Here is a 22853-nt window from a genome sequence, read left to right on the forward strand (position 1 = left end):
GTCTGATTTCTTGACTGCTGCTTCCACTGGTGTTGACTTCAGTTATGCAAATACAAAAGCAGACAGAAATAATCTATGCTGTTAGAAGAGTGATTACTCGTGGGGTTGGAAGTTCGAGAGGCATTGCTGTAAGTAAAGAGATGGAGAGGAAGATCAGACTTTTCCCTCAACAGAACAGGGGTTTCACTGAATGGAAGTGGAGGGGAGAGGGGCAGGGGAGAGGAGAGGAGCTGAGGGCAGAGAGCTGGGAGGAATGCGGGTGGTTGAGTGTGAGCATTTGTAGGTCAGTGGTTCTCAAGACTTGTTGAAACATTGCTGGGCCTTACTCCCAGTGATGCTGATACTGCTGGCCCAGGGACCACACTGAGAGCCCCTGGTGTAGAGGTGGCACTTGGGTGAGCACTTCGTGCCCCAGTCATGGGGATGGAGAACAGGGAGGCTGGAGGGGCAGGAAGGAGCCCACTGCAGGGAGGGAAGGAGCAGGCACATGGACAGGGAGACACTGGGCAGAAAGCAGAGGCAGAAATACCTGAGGGGGGTGAGCTGGTGTCTGGTGCTGTGTACACAGTCTGCTTTGGAGCGCGGTCCCGGGAGGGTCGCAGCTGGAGCTGGTTGTACAGTTAGGGAGGCTGATTACCTGGGCCACGGCACCTGCAGTTTAGCAATAAAGTCGGAAAAGGAAGGAAATCAGAACCCTCTCACAGTGCCCAAGGAGGTTGCCAGAGCTAGTTTCCCTCCCGTTTTCATCAACTTCAAGGGGAAGAAAACCAACTAGTACTGAGCATGGGGATTTTTACACCTGATCATATTGAATGTAGGTGTCATTGATCCATTTTAAGGATGAGGAAACAAAGGCCCTTGAGAGGTGAAGGAACTTTCTCGTTATCTAGGCAGACCCAGGATGTAATCAGCTCTCTGGCTGACTTGTCTGATTAAGTCACTCTGCTGTACACCAGTCACCATATCATCATTGTAACACATAATCAGTGTAAGCAATTGTTAGATATTTTACATTCTTTGTTTTTTGTACTAAGTCTTCAAAATCCTGTGTATTTATACTTACAGTACATCTTGGTTTGGACAAGCCCCATTTCAAGTGTTTAATAGCCACATGTCGCTACGCTATTGGACAGAGAGCTTTCTTCGGCTGTGAGAATGTTCAAGCACAAGCACCTGTCATTACCATTTCGACCACTAGATGGTGCAGGTGACCTTTTCTGAGTTAATGAATCAGGCTTCAGCTATTGGATGGGTGGGTCCTTTTCTTAAATCTCTGGGTTTTTTTTTTTTTAAATTAATTTTGTTTAAATTTTAACCCAAAGTGAGCTTGTAGGATTCTAAGTAGTAACTAACTTTCTCTAAAAATAAACATTTTTATGTTTATGGGCCAGTGTGTGTTAGGATCCAGCTGTGTAACTGGGAGCTTTCTGAATTAGTGTACATGTAGAATACAATGTTTTTAAGACAATCAGTAATGAAAAATGTTAAATCAAAGCTTACGTGTATTAAAAGTCAATGGTAACTAGCATTTGTTTGGAACTTAGATCAACAAAAATATTTCCAATGTGGTGTATTATCTCACTGACATTGTTTAGAATTCCAGGTGCTGGGTAATCTACTTCCGTAGAGATACCGCCTCGGAAACCCAAGGAAGGGTCACTATGAGTTGGGGCTGACTCAATGGCACATAACAACAAGAGTGATAATAAAAAGCAGATCAATTATTAGTTGATTATTTTAAAAAAATTGTCTGTAGACATCTGACCCCCTTATTGCTTGCACGCAAGGGTGATCATTCTCACCATCCTACCCATGCTCCTCCACTGATTAGGCTCAGGAGACACTGAGCCTAATGAGACAAAGTGCCTCTATTCATGTCACACGGATGCTAGTGGAAGACCTAGAACTGCATGTCAGGTATACCGATCTCCTGCCCAGGGCTTTGTTCATTTTGTCAAGTGTTTGTGAGGTGGTGGCAGTTGCATCCATCTCTTGTTTTGCGTGTCTCTGTGTGCAAAACACTGAGTTTGAGAATGTGATCAACAACCCAGTCCCTGCTGTGGTAGTCCCAGGCTGGCATAGGGCTGGCCCCAGAGTAGGTCCTCTGAAAATTATTGAGCAAACGAGGAAAGGAAGGAAAGACAATGCCTTCCAGACATTTTAGAGGCTTACCATTCCTGGAGGTGGGGGGACCAGTCAGCCAGCCATCTGGTGGCAGATTGATTACATTGGACCTCTTCCATCATGGAGGGGGCATTGATTTTGTCCTCACTGGAACAGACAGCCTTTCTGGATATGGATTTGCCATCCCTTCCAGAAATACTTCTGCCAGCCCAACCATCTGTGTGCTCACAGAATACCTCATTCACTATCATGGTATTCTACATAATGTTGCTTTTGATCAGGGAACTCATTTCAGAGAATGTAAGAGCAGCAATGGATTTATGTGTCTGGGAACTCACTGGTCTTACCACATGCTGTATAACTCAGAAGCAGTTGGCCTGATGGAATTATAGGATGGTGTACTAAAGGCTTGACTGTGGCACTAGTTGGCCTGAAAGGTTAGAGTTCTGTCTTACAGGATGAAGTATATGCTTTGGATAGTGACAGATGTGTAGTGTGTTTCCTCCAGAGCCACAGGAATCAAAAGGTGGAAATGGGAGGGACTCCTTTCACTATCAGATGTAATAACTTGCAGAATTGTTGCTTCCTGTTCCTGCAATGCTACCTCTGCTGCTTTGAAGGCCATGGTTCTGATGGAAGAATACTTCTATCAGGGGTCACAACAATGATTCTGTTGAAGGGACACTGCTACCTGTCTGTGTTCGGATCCTCATACCTATGAACCAATAGTACAAAAAGGGCTTACTCTGGAGTGATTAATTCTAATTACCAAGGGGAAGTTGGGTTGTTGCTACACATTTGGGGAAGAAGAACTATGTTTCCAGCTTTGGGACACATTTTAGTATGTGCATGTCAATAGCAAAAGTTGATGGAAAACTATGTTGTTGTTGTTGTTGTTATGTGCCGTCGAGTCAAACCCGACTCATAGTGACCCCTCCTTGGGTTTCCGAGGCAGTATCACTACGGAAGTAGGATTGCCCATCCTTCCTTCTGACGAGTGGCTGGTGGGTTTGAACCGCCAGCCGTCTGGTTAGCAGGCAAGTGTCTTAGCCACTATGCTACCAGAGCTCAGGGGTCCCATCTTTTGTTGGTTGCTATAGTTTTCCATCAACTTTTGTACATGTCAATAGCAAAAGTTGATGGAAAACTATAGCAACCAACAAAAGATGGGACCCCTGAGGATTCAGACCTTTCAATAATGAGGGTTTGGGTCACCCTATTAAGTAAAGGACTCTGAGCAGCTGAGATATTATTGGAGGGTGAAAGGAGCATGGAATGAGTAAAGTACAAAAGATGTTATGAACGAACATCAGTTATGGCCTTGTGACTGGTTACAAAATGGGACACGGTAGCAGGTATGTACACTGTCTTCTTTGCTTGCTGTGTGTGTGTGTTAGTGCATTAGCTAATTCACTTTTTTCTTTTCCTTCTCTTATCCTTTCCCCTATTATTTTATAGATGGGTTGTTGTTACAGGGTAATTTAAAAGATGTATTTAACTGGGACCATGACTGAATTTGAGGAGTAATGAACACTTTCCAGAAATGGATGCTATGACTGTTGGCCAGAGACAGACACAATGACTGTTGGGACTTTGTGTATCTCTTTTTATGGAATTTGGTAATAGCAAGCTTGTACAAGGATGCTTGCATCTTGTTAGACAAAAGCTAAAGATGTATTATGTTGAATGGAAGTTCAAAGATGTGTATAATAGCATGTATGGATGCTGAGTAGCTAAAGGAGGAGACTGTGCCAGTTATTAAACTCCAAATCCACCATTCTGCACTTTCTATCTGATGCTGGGGTTGGGGTTCTGCAGACCACATATCTGATTGGAGGAAATTATCCTGTTTTTTTGTGGGTAGGCCCTAAACACAATCTTACGTATCTTTATAAGAGGCAGAGGAGATTTCACACAGAGAGAAGAGAAAGCAATGTGACCATGAGGCAGAGGTTGAAGTGATGCAGCCACAAGGTGAAGAGGGAACCCTGGCAGTCGTCAGAAGCTGAAAGAGGCAAGGGATGGATTCTCCCCTAAAGCATCCAGAGGAGTGCGGCCCTGCCCACACTTTGAGCTCAGACTTCTGGCCTCCAGGACTGCGAGAGAGTAAATTTCTGTTGTGTTAAGTCACTGAGTTTGTGGTGATTTTATTATAGCAGCCATAGGAAACTAATACAATCATTTCCTACTGATGGATATTTAAGTTATTTCTAACATTTGGCTTATATACAGTGCTATAGTAAATTTCCTTAAATGAATGAATAAGTATGTAAGTTAAATTCTGGAAGTAGAATTGCAGGGTCAAAAAGCACTCCTCTACAATTCAATTCCACAAAAGGCTGATTTCATGTTAGATCCGTGGGATAATTTCCCCTGCCTTGATTTTTCCCATTGTGATTCAAGACTCAGCTCCAAAGATATCTCCTTAAGAAGGCTTCTCTCTAGCCATCTAGATGCAATGATGGGTCTCTCCTTGCCCAGAGCAAAGAAGAATGAAGAAAACCAAAGATTCATGGAAAGAATTAGTCCTAGTGACTGGTACACTATGAGATCCACAGCCTATATGACTATGAGACCAGAAGAACTAGATGGTGCCTGGCTACCACTGTCAACCACTCAGAGGGCCATCTGTCTAGGAGATCCTGGATAGAGAGGGAGAACAATGTGGAACAAAACTCAAAATCATTTGAAAAAAAAAGGGGAGGGGAACCAGGTTTGCTGGTACAATAGAGTCTGGTGGAACTACTGAGGCTATACGGCCCCTAGCTGCCCTTCAGGTCTGGAACTGAACCCACGCCTGTGGCTTCCAGCCAAACAAAAGACAGGCATATGAGTTGAACATTTACCTAAGGTAGATACACTCCTTGGAGAGAACAATCACAGGAGAAAGAAGGGCTGTGTATGCACAGGGAGGCAGCTCAGGGGGCAGGAGTACATGGAGGGATGGACACAGGAAGAGGTAACTATGGGGAGGAAGTGGGAGGGGAGCTGTTGCATTGGGGTAAATTGTAGTCAATGTCATGAGACAAAGTGTATGGGAACTGCTGTATGGACAGCGAATTTGCTCTAAATATTCACCCAAATCACAATAAAAAAAAGAGAGAAAAAAAAAAAAAAAAAAAAAAAGAAGGCTTCTCTCTCGCCAGCAGAGATGTTAGCTCCACCAGCTGAATTCCCATGGCAACTAGAAAATGCCTCCTGGATCCACAATCCTGTTGCACCACATTTATGTGACTCTTTCTTTTGGAGGTGGTGAGTTCCTTGAGGATAAGGACCGTGTCTTATTCACCTTGGCATCTCCTGGGCTTTGGGCAGTGCCTGGACCACAACAAGGGCTTGGTAAATGGACAGAAGGGATGGAAGGAGGAAAGCTGCCTCTATTTTGGGCTGAGAGTTGAAGGATGTCCTAGGAAGTCAAAGCGGACTAGATAAGGACCAGGGCTTGCAAAGGTTGGGGATCTGGGCAGAGAGTTTTGGAACTGTGGGTACTTCATTTTACTACATGCGATGAAACCATTCTCTGAACCTGAAAACCCATTTTTGCAATTTGTCCTTTTTTTTATGTTCTAAGTTCCTGACTGAAGATGAGGCCAGCAAGTCACTGTGAGGAGGGAAGAGTCCCGAGGGGAAGCCAGGAAATGAGTCCCCAAGTTTTAGCTCAAACAGGAAACCCTTCTAAGCCTAAGCGATGGGTGTGTTGGTGGGCAGCTCTGACCATGGAAGGTGGAACCTGATGTCCCTTCCTTCTCTGTTTCAGTTGGGTTATTCCTGGAATCTCTAATGTCCTAAGGAAGCCCCTTCTCAATGCAGCCCAGTGACTGAGGGGCACTGAAGGATGCATGAGCAAGGCTATGTCAGAAAGGTTTATTGGGGTTTACTTCTTCCTGTCTCTTGAACCCCAGACCAGGGGCCATTTACAGACTAGAAGTTGGATGTCAACATGAGATTTCCACAGAATGTGTTTCGGTGGCTGCCTCCTTTCATTAAATGGATCTGGAATTTGAGATTTAGCTTCTGGGTTTTAGGATGAACCTGTTTAGAAACCCATTTCTCTCAGCCCCTGGTGTTGACAGGGCACCATGAGATAGGCCCTCTCACATCTGCTTGTGGGCACTGGGACCTATAGAAGGGCAACTTTTTCTGAAGGGCAGTTTGGAAGTAGGTAGCAAGCACTAAATATTTCCCTTTGTGTTATGGTTAACTGTTTTCAGGTGGGATTACGGGGTTATGTTAAAGTCAAGCAGATAGTACTGATGGTTATACAACATTGTGATTCTAATTAATGCCATTGAATTGTACTTTTAAAAATGACTAAAATAGTAAAATTTATGTTATGAAACAAGTCTTGTAGTTGTAGAGATTCATAGTGAAATATTTATGGGTGAAATATTTGATATCTGAGATTTGCTTCATTATAACCCTGTGTGGGTGAGGGAAGTGAGTGGGGGTGTAGCTGAAACAAGTTTGGCTCTGAGTTCATCATTGTTGAGATTGCTGGAGGAAGCTTCTGACAGGCTTGCTACACTTTTCTCTCTATATTTTATATACTTAAGAAAGTTCCCATGATAAGAAGTTAGAAAATAAAGTTTCCTTTGACTGCACATTTCTTTTGTGATGACACCTTCACCTCCCATTGTCATTCACAGCTGTTCCTGCTTTTGCTCCTTCCCCTCTGAGTCCAGAGGGTCAGGCTCTGTTTGAGTCACTGCTCAGGCCTCTGTGGGGGCCTCCCTGAGACCATCAGTTTGAGGATAGTTCTTTTGGTATTACCTGTTGGGTCGATTCCCTCTTCCTTCTCTAGTCCATGTCTATCAGGCTCTGCCCTCTGCCCCCCAGCCTTTCAGATACCAGTCTTCTAGCCTTCCTCCCACCTCAGGGGCTTTACCTGGAAGCTCTCAACCCAACTCTAAACCCCTCACCTGGCTGCCACCCACTCATTCATCCAAGTGAGGTTGAGCAGCATCTCCGGGAAGCCTCTCAGCTCCCAGGCAAAAGCATGCCTCTCTGTCAGTACTCTCTGTCTCCTGTATGGCTCCTTCTAAGCTCTTACTGTGATATGTAATTATTTACTCTGGTGATTCTTCTCTTTTTTTTTTCTTTAGATTTTCTTTAACTCATTGTTGTGAATATACACAACAAAACATGGACCAATACAACAGTTTCTATGTGTACAATTCAGTGACATTGATTCCATTCTTTGAGCTGTGCAACCATTCTCACCCTCCCTTTCTGGGTTGTTCCTCCTCCATTAACATAAACTCGCTGCCTACTAAGGTTCCCATCTAATCTTTCTAGTTGCTGTTGTCAACTTGCTCATATATAGATAGCTCTTAAAAGAACATAATGCTCAAGGCAGATCTTGTTTACTACTTAAACTAAGCTGTTGTTCAGTTTTAAGATGACTTCAAGAGATATTTTTGGTTTAAGGTTTAAAGATTATCTCACAGCAGTTGTCTCAGAGGTTCCAGCCTCCATGGTTCCAGGAAGTTTAGCATCCATGAACATTTAAAATTCTGTTCTACATTTACTCTCTGCTGAAGGGACAAGGAGGCCACATCTTCTGACCTCTAACTACACAAGATGAAGACAGAATCACCACCAGCAGCCCAAGGCCTGTTCTTATGAGGCCACACATGCCACCACCCTCCACCCTCTTACTAACCTTGACACCAACCGTTGCTCCTGTGGCCCCCACCACCTCTCTGTTGGGTTCGATAATTTGCTGCAGTGGCCACACACAAGTCACAGATCATAGGGTTTATTAGGGAAGCAACAGACTACTGTTCAAGTTCAGGAACCCACTCAGTCTCTCGCAGCTGGCCGTCTCACTCAGCAGCCGGTGTTCTCTCTCAGTCTCTCTCAGTAGCACATATCTCTCAGCAGTGCATGCCTCTTGCATCTCTGTCTCTCTCTCTCAGAAAGTGCATCTCTCTCAGCGGTGTATCTCTCAGCCAACAGTGAGAGATTCCTTCTGCCTCTAGGAGGGCACCTTTTGAGCCCTAAAAAAATAAGGATTTTTTCTATGGAATCTATAATCAAAATATTCAGTAATGATAGCTGGGTACCAACCAATTATTTTGGTTTCATAGCAAGGGAGGCAGTTGTTCATAGAGGCAATTGGCCACACATTCCATACCCTCCTCCTATTCCTGACTCTGCTGCTTCTTCTATTCCATATGAATACAGATCTATTGTTGTGCCTTGGGTGGCTGCTTGCAAATGTTTAAGACCCCAGGTACTACATACCAAACTAGAGGTAGAACAGAAGCACTAAACATGCTATTAGGCCGATTAACTGGGATGTCCCATCAAACCATGACCCTAAACCTCCAAACCAAGAAACCAAATCCTATGAGGTGTTTGGTTGCACATCGCTACTTTTATCTATTTATTTATTTCATCATCGTTGCAAATACATCTATCACACACTATTTGCCAATTCAGCTTTTTACAGGTGTATAACTTATGACAGCAATTACAATAATTGTCTATGCAACCCTACCCTTAATCAATGCGATTTTTCCATCACCTTAACCTCCCTTTTCCCTCTGCCTCCCATCTCAGTAACTACTAATAAATTTTTGTCCCCGTGTATTTGCCTTTTCTTGTCTTTTTGCATAAATGAGGTCACACAACATTTGTCCTTTTGGGATTGACTTATTTCCCTCAGTGTAATGTGTTCAAGCTCCATATGCACTGTAGCATGTATCATGACTTTGTTTCTCCTACTGACCGAGTAGTATTCTCTTATATGTTTGTACCACATTTTGTTTATCCATTCATCTGCTGATGGGCATTTAAGTTGTTTCTACCTTTTGGCTATTGTGAATAGTGCTGCAATGAACATGGGTGTGCAAAACTAAAACTATTTTTAGTTTTTTAAGGAATCACCACAGTGTTTCCACAGCGGCTGTACCATTTTGCATTCCCACCAGCAGAGTTCCAGTTTCCCCACATCCTTGCCCAAATCAGTTATTTTCTTTCTTTTTCCTTTTTAATATCTTAATCATCCTAGTGGGAGTGTAGCGGTATCTCACTGTGGTTTTCATTCACATCTCTCTGATGGCTGATGACACTGAGCATCTTTTCATGGGTTTGGTGGCCATTTGAATGTCCTGTTTGGTGAAATGTCTATTCAAGTCCTTTGCCTGTTTTATAATTGGGTTATTTGCCTTTTTGTTTTTAAATTGTTGAAATTTTACATATATTTTGGTTGTTAGATTCCTGTTGGAGATAAAGACTCTGAAGATATTCTCCCAGTCAGCAACTTGTCTTTTCATTTTTTTGGTAAAGTCTTTTGATGAACAGAAGTTTTAATTTTTATGAGGTTGCATATTTATTTTGCCTTTTGCTATTTGTGTTCTTAGGATTCTTAAAAGGATCCCTAGTTGCACAGTGGTTAAGCTCTAGGCTGCTAACCAATATGTTGACAATTTGAACCCAACAGTGACTCCACAGGAGAGAGATGTGACATCTGCTTCTGTAAAGATGGCGGCCTTGGAAACCCCATGGACCAGTTCTATTCTGTCCTTTGGGGTCACTATCAGTTGGAATCAACTTAATGGCAACAGGATTTAACAGGTGATTCTTTTTTTTTTTTTTTTTTTAATTTGTTTCCATTATTAGGCCATAAGCTCCCTGAGGGTGGGGACTACATTTGTGTGGCTCACTCTCCCACCCTGGAGACCAGCACAGAGCCTGCACGTGGTTGTTGTTAGCTCTATTGAGTCAGCCCTTGACTCTTGGCGACCTTATGTACAGTGGAGCTAACCCCTGCCTGGCCCTCGCCATTCCCACGATTGGTTGTGGATTGGATCTTGTGATACATAGAGTTGTCATTGACTGATGTTCAGAAGTAGATCACCAGGCCTTTCTTCCTAGTCTGTCTTAGCCTGGAAGCTCTGCTGAAACCTGCTTAGCACCATAGCAACAATACTCAGGTCTCCATTGATAGCAGGTGGTGGCTGTGTTGAAGGTACCTTGGCTGGAAGTCAAATCTAGGTCTTCCCCATTAGAGGTGAGAATTCTACCATTGAACCCCCACTGCCCCATGACACATAGGAGGCATTCATTATTTAATCAATAAATCAATTCATAAGAAGGGCATGTTTGAAAAGTCTTAGATGGCGCAAGTGTACCATGTTCTGGATAAGCCCATGTATACTGGGTTTATGGAGAACATGCAGGAGCCAGATCACAGGGTCATGTTAAGAGGGTTGGATTTGTATCATCTAGACTCAGGGAGCCACTGAAGGTGCTCAGATAGAGAACTGATGGGTGTTCCAGAGCAGGCCCTCTGGCTGCCCCATGGTGGGAAGGGAGAGCCCAGATGTCAGGAGACCCGGTGAGTAGCAGCGAGGTCCTACTTAGGGAGATGAAGGCTGGAGCTGAGGTCAGGGCATTGGTGATCTGGGAGCAGAGTCAGCATTTGTTGCAATTAATCCAACCCAGTGGCTTCTTGGCCCTTCTTCCCTGAAGAAATAGTAAGTCTGTGCAAGAGCAATGGGAAGGGAGCCCCAGAGGGCCCTGGGTGTTCCCTAGAACACATCCTTTGATCACAAAGAGTTTTGCAAATGGTCCCTCCAGAGGCGGTCACCAGGAAGCGACTTGGGACAGGGGCAAAGGCCCTTGTCCCCATGGCCATGGAGCTGTGTGATAACTGGCAAAGCCTGGCAATGGTGAATGGAAAGTCACAGATCTGCTATGAAGTAAATTATCTCCCCAGCACATCTTCATTTAGAGCTTGACTCAGAGCCAGGGGAAGGAACTTGGGAGACCCTGGAGCCTGAGGAGTCAACTGGGGCCTCTACAGGCCTCCTGGTTGGGGCGTCAGCTGGAGCCAGGAAAGGGCTGCCCCTCCGGATACATCAAGGTGGCGGGAGCTGGGTTTGTGCTGTCCACCAGGAATGCACTACCCTGGGACCTACGACACTTCTGTCCTAACACATGCGTCACACTGCCTTTCTGTTCCCTTGGAGGCTTGTAATTGGCTGTAGAGATGGAGAGCAAGGCAGCCAAGTCACCAGCTTTTCTCCTTGTGGGAAGTCACTGTGGGGAAGTGAGATTGCTGGGAAGATGCTGAGTAAAACCTGTGTAATAGGTTCCATGACTAGATGCTTACTCTGTGCCAAGCCCAGTGGTAGGCTCTTCAAATGGTATTTGTTTAATCTGAGTCAGGTCTCCTTTTTCTCCCATGGAGTTCTGTCCTCCTTTATCACATTTACCATAGTTGAAGTAGAGATGCTCTGTCACATCCTTATTAGTTTAATGTCTGTCTTTCCCACTAGACTGTCAACTCCATGAAGGCAGAGATTGGGCCTATTTTTCCTCTACTGTAGATCCAGTACAAAACATAGTGCTTCTTGGCACATAAAAACCATTGCTGTAGAGTTGATTCCGACTCATAGTGACCTATAGGACAGAGCAGAACTGCCCCATAGGGTTTCCAAGGCTGTGATCTTTATGGCAGCAGACTACCAAGCTTTCTTTGGTGGAATGGCTGGTGGGTTCAAACCACTGACCTTTTGGTTAGTAGTGAAGTGCTTAACCACTGTGCCACCAGGGCTCCTGTCATGACACATAGTTGACAGTAATAATAAGTATTGTTGAATAAGTAAATAATTCTTATAATAACCCAATGAGGTAGGGGCTACTGAGGGTGGGCATAGTGAGGCATAGAGAAGTTGAGTCACCTAAGTCAAAGAAGTTGTTGTTGTTATGTGCCATCGAGTCAGATCCGACTCATAGCAACCCTTCCTTGGGTTTCCAAGGCAGTATCACTATGGAAGTAGATTGTCCAATCTTCCTTCTGAGGAGTGGCTGGTGGGTTTGAACCACCAGCCTTCTGGTTAGGCACTGGGCCACCAGAGCTCCCATAGTCAAAGAAGTAGCCACCCAGAATTCAGACTCACAATGATTAGCCCAAGGAGTGGGCATGTGGACCAAGCTGACAAATCAAATTCAAGCTGGGTAGAGTGACATAAGAAGCTAGAGCTGCTAGTGGCCATGGTTTCAGCCCAGCTGGGGGCAATTGGTGTGAGAATATGGTGTCAGAAAGAAGCAAAGATGAGAAAGTTCAGTAGATAGATTGATACCTCTTTGATGCTTTTGAGTTCCTGGGCATGACCATCCATCCCTTCAGCCCACTACCTGTCAGCTCTTTGCAGTTTGAAATGAGAGCCAATACCTGCCCTCTTTGCTTAATCTGGCCTGATTTACATTCCTTGTACTTGTAATGGAGAGTCCTGATGAGTATGATAATCAAATCCATCCTCACAGTCAGCACAGCAGAGAGAGAATGAATCGTGAGTCAAAGATTTGGGTTTCAGTTCCAACTTCTCTAGCCACTCAGTGGGTGACAGAAGCTAGTCTCTCTCAATTTCCCTGTCTTGGCTTCCTCAATGGTAAACTGAGGTTAATAATTTCCAACTCATAGGGTGGGAGTGGGGAGTAACAAGGGGCTAATGAGGGAATAATGAGCTTTGTAACCTGATGCCTGGCACCCAGCAATTGCTCAGGGAATGTTAGTAGCCTCTCCTGTCTTTACAGGGGCCTTTTGGCTGCAAGTAACAGAAAACCCATCCAGGATCAGCTTAAACAAAGAGGGCTTTTATCATTCCACACCTCAAGAAGATCAGAGGTAGAACAGTTCCAAGATGGTTAATTCAGAAACTCAGCAGTGTCATGAATGACCCAAGGTCTTTCCATCCTCCAGGCCTGCTGTTCTCAGCATGTCTGTCATCCATTTCCCTCAATGTTCCAAGATGGCTGCCCCAGCTGCAGGCACCACCCAACATGGCCTGAGAAGGAAGTGTTTTTACTAGTGTCCCTTTGTAAGAGTGAGAGAAACCTTCCCAGCAGCTTCCCAGTAGACTTAGCCTCACATTTTTTTGGCTAGAATTGTCATATGCCCATTACTAACCCACTCATTGACAAAGGGAAAAAGACCATGATTGTCTTAACATGAAATGACCTACGGGTCTGAGGTGGGGTTAAGGGCTGAACAAACCAGGTTTTGTTAGCAAGGAGGAGGTAAAAGTGGCAGTTGGAGGCATAGGGACTGAACATTTCCATTAGGTAGATAACACTCTTTGGGGAGATCAATCATGAGAGAACAGAAAGGCAGTGTAAGCACAGGAGACAGCTTGGGGGGCAGGAGTACATGGGAGGGAAGGACACAGGGAAGAGGTAACTATGGGGAGGAAGCGGGAAGAGAGCTATTACATTGTGGGAAATTGCAGTTAATGTCATGAGTCTGTGAGAGCATGAGATTGTTTCTATATAATAGCCACCACTCTGTATGTGATTATGTTTTTATATAATAGCCACCACTCTGTATGTGATTTTGTTTCTATATAACCACCACCCTGTATGTGACCATTTTGAATAAGTAGCCATTCGTGCAAAAAGCCTCAGCACGTACTTCACGCTTTGGTGCTTTAGTTACCGGAAAAACCACAGAGTCCTAGCTACCCAACACCTGACTACCTCATCGATACCCTCAAACACACTCCTTAACAACAGCCAATCAGTAGATAGCACAGACATACCTTACCTAAAATAGTTAGAAATCACAGTTGGTGGCTTCGGCCCACTAGACAGAGCCAATCAAGTAGGTACAACTAGCAACTTGGAAAATGTCAACCAATCCTGTAATTTTCTAATTAAAACTTCCTTGTTCCTGATTGAGACCTCTATATTAACCCCATTACTCCTGAGTTCTAGACTCTCAATCCTGAACCGCTGCGTCGGTGACGGTTGAGGGTCCAAGCTCGAGCTTGAATAAACAACCCCTATGCTTTTGCAGTGGAATCGGCTCCTTGGTGGTCTTTGGGGAAACAAGGTCTGGGCACAAGAAGACAAAGTGTATGTGAGCTGCTGGATGGAAAATGAATTTGCTCTGTAAACTTTCACCCAAATCACAATAAAAATTTTAAAAAGAAAAAAAAGTGGCTGTTGGGCTAAATCTGCCATGTTTGTGCTCCAATCGTCTCATGTAGTGCTTGATCCATAGCAGATGCTCTTAGTTTTCATTGAATGAATGAAGATGTGCAGTAAGCCCTCTGCACTACCTAGCAGCATTCAGGGTAGAGGGAGGTTTCTCACATGGCTGTGGCTAAGTGTCTTTAAGAATTTTTTCAGAACCTGAGGAAGTATCCAAACTCAATGGCTTGAGGGGGATGGGAGTGGGCACCTGTGGCCAGGGTTTTGGTTCTTAGTGGGGCTTAAACAATTCTGGCCTGGATCCACCCCAGTTGGCCTGGAGGTTCTGAGGAGCAGGTAAGGAGGGCAAAGGGGAGGGGAGCAGGTGGAGAGAAGTGATGTGGGTTCTATAGGGAAGGCTGTAAGGGCTGCAGAAGGCAGCAGACTCCCTTGGGCAATAGGGTGCAAATGGTGGCAGCTAGGATGGGGGAACCAAGTTTCCGTTTCAACTGAGTATTCAATTCATTCAGTGTATCTTCACTGAGTACTTGCAATGTGCCAAACATGAGCTAAGTCCTGGAGACCAAATAGTGAGTAAACACGGCATGGCTCCTACCGTCTTGGTGTAGAGTTTAATTGAGGAGGCAGATATTAATTGAGTCATAACAAAATAAATTTAAATTATAATCATGGTGAGTGTCAAAAGGAGAGGTGATAGGACTATGAGCAGGGCTATTGTGTGTCACAACCCCCGGGGCACTGTTCTCGTAATAATCTGGGGGAAGATGGCGAGGAGATGGAGAAAGTGAATGACTTTGAGACATAATTAGAAGATGCAATCCGTTTGTCCTAACAGTGGACCAGTGGTAAGATGATGATGAGGAGGGAGTAAAGGATGCTGCTCAGATTTGTTGGCATCTGACAGGATAGACAGTGGTGCCGTTAAGAGATGTTGAAAAGACTAGAAGGGGATCAGTGTTGGAAGGATGGGGAGAAGGAAATTTGTGAACTGAGTTTTAATTATGTTGAGGTTGAGGTATCAAGTAAGCAGTTGGATGAAAGGATTTGAAGCAGCAAGACTTCAAGCTCTCCCCTCCCCAGCCCATAAGGAAAGATTGAAAAGACCATCCCTCCTTTACTGCTTTTGCTCTCTGTTCATTGTGAACCAGCCAAGAAAACCCTGTGAGGCAGTTCTACTCTGTCACATGTTGTCACTGTGAGTCAGAATCAACTCGATGACACCCAACTACAATTACATTGTGAGCCAGGCACTGTGTCCTTCAGAGGAAGTAAGATAATACTTATTGATTACTTCCCTGAGTCAATTTCTCTTTTTAAAGACTTGACATCTTTTAGCTTATTGATGCCCCACAACAATCCTATAAAAAGGTACTGTTACAACACCTACTTAATATATGGAGGAACAGAGGTAGAAGTCATAAAAGCTGCTGCCTGCGACCAGGTGGCAGCACTCAGATTTGGACTCAGGCAACCTGAATCCATAACACCACAGTAGTCTTTTGTGTCTGCTGGAGGCTATGTTTGTGTCAGCATCAGGGACTCATCACCATGGACTGACAGAAAGCTACGGCAATCCTGACCCTGTGACAGCACATTATAGTGGCAGAAGGATTTTACCTGAATTCACATTCAAGGGTTTGGAAACCAGAAAATGAAATTTGACAGCTAACAACAAAAGGTTTCCGAGTCTTATTTTCTGCAATCATGTGGGTGAGACCCTGGGTTGTGATGCCATGGAGCCCTGTTTCCTCCTTGACCCCAGGCACAGATGAGCTGTTTCAGGTCTGTGTGAATGTCCCTAGATCTGGGGGTGGGGTGTGCACAGGACCTGAGGTTCAAGTGCAGGGAGGAAACAAGGTGCAGCAAAGGGGTTTGCAAAAGTACTTCCCAAGGAACAGGTGAGGCAGGCTCAGCTTCAGGCTGCCTGGATCTCCTTTCTTGCCTGTTATTTCAGACTGTAGAGTTTTACCAGAATATGTTGGCTAGAGTCAAGATTGCAGCAGTTTTCTTTCTTTTCATTTTTTTTCCTTACGTTTCAATTACGTTTAAAACAAATACAGAAAACTGCACAAAATGAATATGTGACTTAATGAATTATATCATAAGGTGACCAACTCCAAAACCAAATTCACTGCCATGGAGTCGGATCCAACTCATAGCGACCCCTCCTTGGGTTTCCGAGGTGGTACGACTACAGAAGTAGATTGCACAATCTTCCTTCAGAGGAGTGGCTGGTGGGTTTGGACCACCAGCCTTGTTTAGCAGAAGTAGCAGAAGTGTTCAAGTGAATATTCAATTCATTCAGTGTATCTACACTGAGTACTTGCAATGTTCCAAGCATGAGCTAAGTCTTGGAGACCAAACGGTGAGCAAATACGTGAGCAAGGCACAGCTCTTGCCGTCTTGGAGCTTAGAGTCTAGTTGGGGAGCAGATATTAATTGAGTCATCACAAAATACATTTAAATTATAACCATGGTAAGTGTCAGAAAGAGAGGTGATAGGACTATGAGCAGGGCTACTGAGTAGGCACTACTCCACCAGCCTTATAAATTAGCCTGGATCAGGAAATGGAGCTCAGAAGCTATGTGCCCTGTCGCAAATACAAAAAACAAAAAACAGAGAGGTCCTGAGTGGCGCAAGCAGTTTACCATTAGCTACTAACCTAAAGGTTGGCTGTTTGAACCCCACACAGTGGCTCATGGAAGAAAGGCCTGGCCAAACATAAAGATTACAGCCAAGGAAACTCTATAGAGCAGTTCTACTCTGTAACACGTGGCATCACCATCAGTAGGAATTGACTCAATGACAATGGATGGTGGTATGTTCTTTCATCAAAAGGTATGTAATATCTGGTTAGCTGTATATGTGAGAGAGATACATTAACAGTTGTTGCTGATATTTAATGCCTATATCCATTAATTAACTGATGGGTGCAAAATGCTGATGTTCTAATTTGATCATTCTTTTTAAATTTATTAGCAGCTGCAACTTTTAAAATTGTCAGCCGGCTAAGAGACACCACATTTGAATAAGTGCAATAGTGCTTTCATGTGTTTTAGGCATTTGTCTTTTGCATAAGATTTTGTTTGAAGAAAGGGTTCATTGCATATTAAAAACCAAAAACCAAAAACCCACTGCTGTCGAGTTGAGTTCCACTCATACATGTCCTGGGAGCTCTGGTAGCCTAGTACCTAAGGCACTTGACTGCTAACCAGAAGGCTAGTGGTTCAAACCCACCAGCCACTCCTCAGAAGGAAGGTTGGGCAATCTACTTCTGCAATTATACTGCCTTGGAAACCCAAGGAAGGGTTGCTATGAGTTGGGTCTGACTCGGCGGCACTTAACAACAACAACAACAACAACATGTATGTCCTATAGGGTTTCTGAGGCTGTAAATCTTTATGGAAGCAGACTAACACATTTTCCTCCTGCAGACCAGCTGATGGGTTCAAACTGCCCATCTTTTGGTTAGTTTAGTGGCCAAGTGCTTTAATCACTGCACTACCAGAGCTCCTTCATTGCTTATAAAAAATGTCTATATAAGAATAGAGAGCTTTGGGGTAATAAAGGTTGATTGAATCCATCTCCTTTTAGTCTCCCTAAATTTTATTAAACAAACCAAATGCACTGCCGTCGAGTCAGATCTGACTCATAGTGACCCCTCCTTGGATTTCCAAGGTGCTATCACTATGAAGTAGATTGCCCAACCTTCCTTCCGAGGAGTGGCTGGCGGGTTTGAACCGCCAGCCTTCTGGTTAGCATTCATGTGCCTTAGGCACTGAGCTACCAGATTGATAGAAATGACCTGTAATGATAGGGAGAACAGGAAAGGACCAATAGCAACAAAATTTTGGGTGTTGTTAGGTTGTTAGGTGCCTTCAAGTTGGTTCTGACTCACAACGACCCCGTGTACAACAGAACGAAACGCTGCCCGGTCTTGTACCATCTTCACACTCATTGCTATGCTTGAGCCCATCGTTGTAGCCATTACCTCAATCCATCTCACTGAGGATCTGGAGCTCTGGTAGCATAGTGCCTAAGGCATTTGACAAATGTGGCAAATCTGGCAAGACAAATTTGTCCATTTTTCTGGCAGTCCATGGTTTATTTAATATTCTTCACCAACACCCTAATTCAAAGGCATCGATTCTTCTTTGATCTTCCTTATTCATTGTCCAGCTTTCACATGCATATGAGATGACTGAAAATACTGTGGCTTAGGTCAGGCATGACATCTTTGCTTTTGAATACTTGAAAGCGGTCTTTTGCAGTGGATTTGCCCATTGCACTATGTCATTTGATTTATTGACTGCTACCTCCATGGCATTGATTATGGATCCAAGTAAAAGGAAATCCTTGCAACTTTAATATTTTCTCCATTTATCATGATGTTGCTTATTGGTCCAGGTGGGAGGACTTCTGTTTTCTTTGTGTTGAGTTGTAATCCATACCGAAGGCTGCAGTCTTTGATCTTCATCAGTAAGTGCTTCAAATCTTCTTCACTTTCAGCAAGCAAGATTGTGTGGTCTGCATATTGCAGGTTGTTAATGAATCTGCCTCCAATCACGCAGTCCAGAATGTCAGATTATTTGCTCAGTTTGAATAAATATGGTGAAAGGATATAACCCTGACACACACCTTTGCTGCTTTTGAACCATGCAGAATCCTCCTGTTCTGTTTGAATGACTGCCTCTTGGTCTATGTACAGGTTCCTCGTGAGCACAATTAAGTGTTCTCAATTCCCATTCTTCACAATGTTATCCATAATTTGTACAGTCAAATGCCTTTGTGTAGTCAATAAAACACAGGTAAACATCTTTCTGATATTCTCTGCTTCCAGCCAAGATCCACATGACATCAGCAATGATATTCTTCATCTCATGTCTTCTTCGGAATCTGGCTTGAATTTCTGGCAGTTCTCTGTTGATGTACTGTTACAACCACTTTTGAATTATCTTCAGCAAAATTTTAGTTGCATGTGATATTATGATATTGTTTGATAATTTCTGCATTCCGTTGGATTACCTTTCTTTTGAATAGGCATGTATATGGATCTGTTCTAGTTGCTTGGCTAGGTAACTGTCTTCCAAATTTCTTGGCATAGCTGAGTAAACACTTCCAATGTTGCATTTATTTGTCAAAACATCTCAGTGGGTATTCCATCAACTCCTGGAGCCTTTACTGAAGGTTGGACTTCTTCCTTCAGTACCTTTGGTTCTTGATCATATGCTAACTCCTGAAATAGTTAAACATCAGCCAATTCTTTTTGGTAGTGATTCTGTGTATTCCTTACATCTTCTTTTGATGCTTCCTGCATCACTCAATATTTTGCCCATAAAAGTCTTCAATAATTGCAACCCAAGGCTTGAATTTTTTCTTCAGTTCTTTTAGCTTGAGAAGTGCTGAGTGTGTTCTTCTCTTTTGGTTTTCTAACTCCAGGTCTTTGCACATTTCATTATGTTACTTTACTTTGTCTTCTCAAGCTTCCCTTGAAATCTTCTGTTTAGCTCCTTTACTTCATCATTTCTTCCTTTGCTTTAGCTACTCTATGTTCAAGAGCAAGTTTCAGAGTCTCTTCTGACATCCATTTTGACTTTTTTTTCTTTTATGTCTTTTTAATGGCCTTTGCTTTCTTTATGTCCTTGATTTTATCTGGTCTTCAGTCATTAGTGTTTAATGCATAAATCTCTTCTTGAGATGGTTTCTAGATTTCAGATGTGTTATACTCAAGGCATAGGCATATGATCAAGAACTAATGGTACTGAAGGAAGAAGTTGAAGCTGCACTGAAGGAAGTGGTGAAAAACAAGCCTCCAGGAATTGACAGAACACCCACTGAGATGTTTCAACAATCGGATGCTGCATTGGAGACAATCTATGCCAAGAGATTTAGAAGACAGCTACCTGGCTAACTGACTGGAAGAAATCTATATTTGTAGCCATCCCAAAGAAGAGTGATCCCACAGAATGTGGAGAATATTGAACAATATCATTAATATCACATGTAAGTAAAATCTTACTGAAGATAATTCAGACATGGTTGCAGCAGTATATATATTGACAGAGAACTACCAGAAATGCAAGCTGGATTCAGAAGAGGATGTGGAATGAGAGATATTGCTGATGTCAGAGGGATCTTAGCTGATAGCAAAGAATACCAGAAAGATGTTTACTTTTATTTAATTGACTATGCAAAAGCATTCAATTGTGTGGATTGTAACTAAAAGAACTTATGAAAGAACTTATCGTAACCAATTATGGATAACATTGAAAAGAATGGGAATTCCAGAACATTTAATTGTACTCATGAGGAACCTGTACATAGACCAAGAGGCTGTTGTTCAAACAGAACAAGGGGACCACTGCATGGTTTAAAATCAAGAAGGGAGTGTGTCAAGGTTGTATCCTTTCTCCATACTTATTCAATCTATATGCTGAGCAAATAATCCAAGAAGATGGGTTATATGAAGAAGAATGTGGCATCAGGATTGGAGGAACTCTCATTAACAACCTGCGATATGCTGATGACACAACTTTGCTAGCTGAAAGTGAGGATGACTTGAAGCACTTACTGATGAAGATTGAAGAGTACAATCTGAAGTATGGATTACACCTCAATGTGAAGAAAACAAAAATCCTCACAACTGGACCAATAAGCAACATCACAATAAATGGAGAAAACATTGAAGTTGTCAAAGACTTCATATTACTTGGTTCTACAATCAACACCAATGGAAGCAGCAGTCAAGATGTCAGATGACATATAGCACCACAAAAGACCTCTTTCAAGTGCTGAAGAGCAAAAATATCTCCTTGAAGACTAAGGTTTGCCTGATACAAATTCTCAAGCTCACTGCCTTCGAGTTGGATCTGACTTATAGTGACCCCTCCTTGGGTTTCTGAGGTGATATCACTGTGGAAGTAGATTGCCCAAACTTCTTTACAAGGAGTGGCTGGTGGGTTTGAACTGCCAGCCTTCTGGTTAACAGTCAAATGCCTTAGGCACTATGCCACCACCAGAGCTCCTGACACAAGCCGTGGTATTATCAATCACTTCATACGCATGTGAAAGCTGGACAATGAACAAGGAAGACCAAAGAAGAGTTGATGCTTTTGAATTGTGGTGTTGGTGAAGAATGCTGAAAGTACCGTGGACTGCTAAAAGAACTTATGAATCTGTCCTGGAAAAGGTGCTCCTTGGGAGTGAGAATGGCCAGACTTTGTCCCACCCACCTATTTGGTCATGTTGTAAGAAGGGACCATTCCCTGGAGAAGGATATCATGCTTGGTAAAGTGGAGAGTCAACAAAAAAGGGGAAGGACCTCAACGAGATGGATTGACACAGTGGGTACAATGATGGGCTCAGGTATGGCAAGGATCATGGAGCTGGCACAAGACTGGGCAGTATTTCTTTCTGCTGTACATAGGATTGCTATGAGTTGAAGATGACTTGAAGGTACCTAACAACAATACTCAAGGTCGTGCTTTGGCTCTCATGGACTTATTTTAATTTTCTTCAGCTTCAACTTGAACTTGCATAGGAGTAACTGATGGTCTGTTTTGCATTTGGCCCTGGCTTTGTTTTGACTCGTTATATTGAACTTCTCCATTGTCTCTTTCCACAGATATAGTTGATTTGATTCCTATGAATTCCTTCTGGCAAGGTCCATGTGTATAGTTGCCAGTTATGTTGTTGAAAAAAACATATTTCTAATGAATAAGTCATTGGTCTTGCAAAATTCTGTCCTATGATCTTCTGTGTTATTTCATTACCAAGGCCATATTTTCCAACTACTGATCCTTCTTCTTCGTTTCCAACTTTTGCGTTCCTGCCACTGGTAATTATCAATGCATCTTGAGTGCATGTTTTATCAACTTCATACTTCAGAAGTTGGTAAAAATCTTCAATTTCTTCATCGCTTTAGTGATTGGTACATAAATTCATTATTAATATAAGACCCATAATGATAGGGAGACCAGAAAAGGCCAAATAGCAACACAATTTTGGATAAGTATGGACAAGTTTTGAATAATCCTGAAGATGTAAAGAACTTGACTTTTTGAGGAAAGGTACATGAGAGGTAGGTACTGTGAGGCCTTTAATGTCTGAAAATGTCTTTATTCTACTGTCACACTTAGTTGATAATTTGGTTGGGTATAGAATTCTAAGTTGGGGATCATTTTACTTCAGAACTTTGAGAGTATTGTTCCATTGCCTTCTATCTTCCAATGGTGCTCTTGTGAAGACCAAAATCATTCTGATTCTTTGCTCTTTGCATGTGACTTTTATTATTATTATTTTTAAATCTTTGTGGTAGCTTGTGAGATTTTCTTTTTGCCTTCAGTGTTTTGAAATTCCACAGTGATTCAACTTAGTGTGGAACAAATTTTACCCATTGTGGAAGTAAATACCAAAATAATCAGCTTAAAGGAGTAAAAGTTGTTGCCTCCACAGAGAGAAAATATGTGTGGGTACTGACATTTTTCATGAAAAGTCATATAGGATGATTTGACCATTTATATGCATGTACAGTTTTGACATACTAATAAAAGCTAAAAAGGAAAGGAAAGACAAAAAAGGAACATGGACTTAGGAGTAAGGAGACCTGGGTTTGAATTTGACCCTGTTACTTTTTTGGTTAGCAGCCCAATGCTTTAACCACAGTGCTACCAGAGTTCCTTGTAGAGCTGTCTAACTCCACCTCTGACTCTGAGAAATGTATCAATTTAGAGCAAGCCTAAAGAAAAGCAAACACCTAATACAACCAACCAATCAACTCCTTCAC

Source organism: Orycteropus afer, unplaced genomic scaffold, assembly GCF_000298275.1.
Source record: "Orycteropus afer afer isolate SDZICR_OR568_19922 unplaced genomic scaffold, OryAfe1.0 scaffold00064, whole genome shotgun sequence".
NCBI lineage: Eukaryota > Metazoa > Chordata > Mammalia > Tubulidentata > Orycteropodidae > Orycteropus > Orycteropus afer.